The 5691-nt window shown below is 34.9% G+C and overlaps 1 long non-coding RNA gene across 1 annotated transcript in view; it reads left to right on the top strand.

Annotated features, from left to right (window-relative positions):
• LOC116186286 overlaps positions 1–5691 on the top strand; it is a 13707-nt gene that overhangs the window by 6999 nt on the left and 1017 nt on the right. The gene's annotated exons all lie outside the window — the stretch shown is intronic.

The following is a 5691-nucleotide window of genomic DNA, read 5'->3' as shown; positions in this document are numbered from 1 at the left end:
GGGGGAGGGGGGAGGGAGGGAGGAACGAAAGGCGGGCCAGGCTAATCGACTCGAGCACTCGAATGTCGATAATCGCGTTTCGAGCGTGCTGCACATCCTTATCTAGGGATATATTGGCGGCGCTGCGAGCGACACGCTTGCTATTCTTTTTATTTTTCTATTAAATAAACGAGTGCCTTGGTATGCATCGTTACGTTGGTCGATGGCATTTTGCCTTTAACAATGCAAAGTGTTTCGAGATGATAAAGTAAATGATATTCATTTTCACCTCGATAAATCTGGGGTTCCCTAGATCTGTCGTCAATTTGATCTTACTTCGTCCGGCGATTATGTAGATATATTTTTATCTATCGTGTATTATTGGGTTTGTTTATTAGAGATTATTATTCTGCGACGAGAAATGAGATTGAAAATTTTGGAAATGTTTATTTAGAAGTATATTTTGTTTATTTATTATTCCTTGTATTAAATAAAATATCAATAATAATTTAGTTCGAGGAATTTTCTGATAATAATGGAAATCTAATTTAAATAAATATGTATTTAGATATCGTGGAATATGTTCGTTAATATTCTCAACAAATAAAAGGTTCAGTCAGTAGCGTAAATATCTTATCTCGATGAAGTTTTCTTGGAATAAGAATTATTAAGAATTGAGGGATTCAGAGTGACAAAATCTGTAGCTCGAAGAGATTCTGGTCCGAGTTAAACTTTAAATAGAGGAATCTTCATGTTTTCCATGAAATTAAGATGTCACGTATTATTATAATATTATCATTTTAAAAGACATTCGTACTACTTTTTTTTTTCCTAATTTCGAAACAAAAATAGAATTGTATTATTTTTCCATTTTAATCTTTGAAAACTCGACCTTGGATTATTTTTTACCCATGGCATAACGCAAGGAATAGTTTCTTTTTTTTTTTCCAATATTAGGTACATGTTAAAAAGATTATACCAAAATAGAATAGTTGAAAAGAATATACTTGTTAAAAAAAATACTTTTAAAAAGAATAAATAATTATTTTCTAGTTATCTTAATTACTCTCCAATGATAAATAGTTGCACAAAAATGTTGCAATGTCAAATGGTTCAAATAATATAAATATAGTTAACATGTAGGAAAATAATGTTAAAACAAACTAAAGAAGGACTTTTTTTCTTCTATTTTTACATAATGCAAAATGCAATATAGAAGACGATTTTAGTTGTTCTATTAAAAAACTTGGTGTTCAACGGAAATGATAAAGTTGCTTTTGACGTTAATTATGCATACAATTATGCATATCTAGGAACGAGTATGTCATCGTGTATGCAATTAACGTGCACGTGTCTAACGCGAATAACTTCGACATTGACGATGACGATTTTCTTTTAATTTACAACATTATGTTTCGAAAACTAGATTATCGATACGTTATCAATATCTTATTGATAATTTTACGATATATCGATAATCGTCAAGATGATTTATTTATGTTTATCCAGAACACGTAAAAATATTATATGTGTAATAAATTTTTCTCTTTTATCCATATCTATTCGTGTTTTTGATATTTTAAATATATCAAAAATTAATAAATTATCTATAACTAATCGTTAACAACATTTTATAACTTTGAAATAAGAAAAAAAAATTAAAACTTCATTTATTTTCATTCGTTATCAATATATCGAATAACGTATAAATATTATCGAATTCAATTTCTCGCCTCTTATCTGGAAACATCTGGAAGAAATGCGTTCGATCAACTAATTATTTCATCGTAGAAAATACCGCAAGTATCTTACGTAAATCGGTGTAATTGTTTAATCATTACGATTAAAAAGAGATTAATATACATTGTAGCGGATTACACTGTACTTTTCATCGGATAATAAATAATTTCATGTCAGTTAAGATTTCACAGACAATGGCGATAAAAACGATAGAAAAAGGTAGATAACCTCAAGATAACCTCAAACAACTTATTATTATTTATTTATTAAATCGTATTAATTAAATCGAAATAATATTCCTTTGTATTAAACGAGTGAAGCCGATTGATAATTATACGAGATGTTTTATACACGTATTAATATATACAATAATGAAATTTATCCTTCATAACCTGTACGCTTATCGCGACAATCTTTTCAAATAATCAAAGCAATTAAATGGCTGCATCGTGCACCATGTCGATGCATTCCGGCGATGAAAGACAGGTGTGCTACTATCGTTCCACTCGCTATTAAACGGTAATTAAAGGTAATTGCGTGAGTTTCCATCCGCTCGATAACAAAGTAACAATCGCTTCCTGTTGTAACTTCGACCCATGAACGGGAGATCTGGTGTATTGGTAAACGTCAAACATTCTCATTTTATGCGAAAAACCGCAATATTTTTACCTCCTCTGCTTGTATTTATCATATCCAACCACATTTCGCTTCTTTTATTTACAATTCGATACATTATACTCGATTCCACGCGATACAGTACTCATTCGCTATATGCTTTTCTCGCGAATACGTGTTCGGAAATAGTCGGGTATGCTCGAGAAAAATCGGGTACGTTCGGGGGAAATCGTCTGTGAAACAATAAGTCGAGTAATTTAACCAATACATTAGAAATTTGTTTAAACATTTTGGATCTTTAAATAAGAATAAATATTATTATCGAGTTCAATGAGAGATTGGATATTAATCCATGATTTTTATTCGCAATGATATTTATTCGTTATAAGTTGACAGTTCAAGATTATATACAATTATTTATTAAGCATATGAAATTTTAACTTATTCTATTTTGATAAAATGATAAAAGTATATAGTAGAAGACATAAGAAAAATTGAGAGCAAGTATTTGATGTGTATTTTTTTTCCCATATTTCCATATATTTCTTATTTTCTTTTGATTCAATAAAACGATACATTTTCTTTAATTTGTTTTCAATTTCTTTTTATCTTTTACAAGCTATCATTTACGATCGTCATTATTGGCAAAGATAAGATGAGATTCGAGTAAAAGAGATAAAAAAAAAAATAAATTAGACTTAATTTTAAAAAGTTCAAATATTTTCATACATCTTGAAAAATAAAATAATGTTAGATACTAGATTTCTACCAAGAAGGGCTGTAAGCTTATAACGAACAAATACCGTATACCCGTTCCCACGTTTCTTACATCTCGTAAAAATCGTCGGACGAGCATCGTGTGTTCGAGGATTCTTCTGCTTCGAAAACATCGTTCGTCTTCCATCGCAGCCGGATCAGGACTTGTCGATAAAGCAGAACCTTTACGATTCTCACGCCAACCTTCCATAAATCGCGAATAGCGTCGAGGCCCACGAGGGAAGCGATTAGAAAGATGGTGGCGCTAGTGTAGAGCAATATGGACGCTTCGAACTCGTTGGTTCACGTTCTAAGAGTGGATCCTCTGTACCGAGTAACGTTCATCCAGCTTCACCACTCCCAGCCACGTAGGCATGGTTTCTTCAGGTGAGTTTTTCTCACCTGGTGCACCGAGGGGTCCGGTTCGTCCAACCAGGTCGCGCCGGTGGTCGGGCCCACGGGCCAATCCCGGTTGATGATCGTTGGTCCAGAGCCACAGCCTCCTTTCGTTTTCCATCTCGTTCCCTCGAATAAGCTGATCGTTGCCTCGTCTCTCTCGTGCCTTCAGGTTCTTCGTCGAGCTCTCACGGTCCTCATTAGTGCCTCCTACCTTCCTCAGGCCGACAAGACGTCGTATCCTGGTCCTTATATCAACGACGCGTAGGAAAAGGGCGACTTCGCCCCTCTCCACCGTTTTCGCCGTTCAGTAACGCCCCTTTCTGATACCTGGTCATGTTTCATTATTTTCCTCCGGAATCATTAAGGCGGCCAAGTCATCTCCCTCCAAAGAGGCGCGGACTGAACTCCCATCAGCCCTCCTCCGTGCTATAGAGGAGATTAAACACACACACAGTCACGTGGTGCACGCACGAACGTTGTACTATCTCTTTTTATCTTTACAGCTGCCCTTTCCTAGATTTCTTTGGCTTCTTCTTTTACTTCCACCAAGTAATACCCTTTCCACCGGCCATTCTTCTCGCGTCTGTCTCTCTCTTCCTCCTTTTCTCGCGCTCTCTCCATCCTTTTTATCGTGATTCCATCTTCTTCCTTCGTGTTTTCGTCTTCGTCCATTTGATCGGAGGTTCTCCGTTTCATTCATCTCTCCTCTCTCCGCCTTCAACCGTTCCTCTTTCTCCTCCTCCTCCTCCTCCTCCTCCTCCTTCTCCACTTCCACGGCTTTTTTAATTCCACGCCGCACAGTGCGGTGCTGCCCTCTGCTACTTGCGGGAACTAAGCGTTTTTATGCGTTGTAATTTGACGAATACTTTGGTTTATTATTGCGCGCCAACGGTTAGCATAAAGATTCGCCATATTTAAAGTAATTCGTTGAACAGTCTCGAAGAGTGGTCGTTCTTTCGATATGATTTATCGCGAAAGTGAATGCAAATGCGTGTTTCGAGGATTAATTCGGCTCGATGGCTACACCGGTTATCGGTGTCCATGTTAGTACGAATGAGATTGCCGTCTTATGCGCGAAGCTATAGAGGAGATGTTTATTTTTGGACAGTAAAGATGTGAAAATAAACTAAATAAAAATTATATTATCAATAGAATTCGTTTGAAGTAAGTAAACTTAAATTTAACAATTGAGATAGATTTTGTTATCTAATTGAATTCGAAAATCTTTCTAAATTGCATCTTTCTTGTATAAAAAGTGTTTTTCTAAAAAAACAGACAACTTTGTTCAATTTCATTATTCGATTACTTATAATCAAGTAACAGAATCTTTCAGTTTATTGAAAAAAGATTAAAAATTCTCCAATATTTCTCTGTTCTTTCAGGAAAATATAAAAACTAGCAGGTTAACTTTTTGAACCAAAAAATTTCCAGTCAAATGTGGCAACACAAAATTGTCCAAAAATAATATTTCACGTTTAATTTTACCATCCCAAACGCTGTGGATATTTTCGAAAGAATTTGCTATTGTTACATTTACCATACTTTTCATCCAACGATAACATAACCTACAATTAAAATAACCATCGAAAGTTTATTAAACGAGCACATTGGAGAGTTTCTTCCAGGAAACGACGTTTCATGTTCGATCAAATCCCCGACACAGTTACGATTTGCATCCACTGAGTATAATTCCAATCGAAGTGATATACGTCATACAGAAAATCACGCTACGAGCTGCCATTTCGCTGATAATGAATACTAAATCTGCCATTATGCGTGCGCCGATAAACGCCGCCTTTTCCACCGGCTTATCAGCAATAAATGACTACGAGTACACGAGTCGGGATTGCTGCAACCGAGATTGGACGATAAAAGTCCGCTAATGAACAACGATCCCATTCCTCGTCAGTGTATATGTGTGTGTGTGTATGTGTATGTTCGAACGTGACGGTGCACAGTGTATAAAATAATAAAAAAGAGAGGGAAAAAAAAAAATAAATATGGCGATAAAAAAAAATAATTACTACTTTTAATAAAATTAATTAATTAACTTGTTTACTTAACACGCGACGTTGCATTCATCAATGAGCAAAATAAACACGTAGTAGCAACGTAGCTTTAGAATTTTATTATTACAAAAAAATACTCAGCCATACCATGCCATGAAATTAAAAATATATCGTGTCGTTTAAAAAATAAGAA

Source organism: Apis dorsata, unplaced genomic scaffold (assembly GCF_000469605.1).
Source record: "Apis dorsata unplaced genomic scaffold, Apis dorsata 1.3 scaffold_569, whole genome shotgun sequence".
Classification (NCBI taxonomy): Eukaryota; Metazoa; Arthropoda; class Insecta; order Hymenoptera; family Apidae; genus Apis; species Apis dorsata.
Note: the sequence above shows the minus strand (reverse complement) of the source record. Positions and strands in the feature narration are given on the sequence as shown.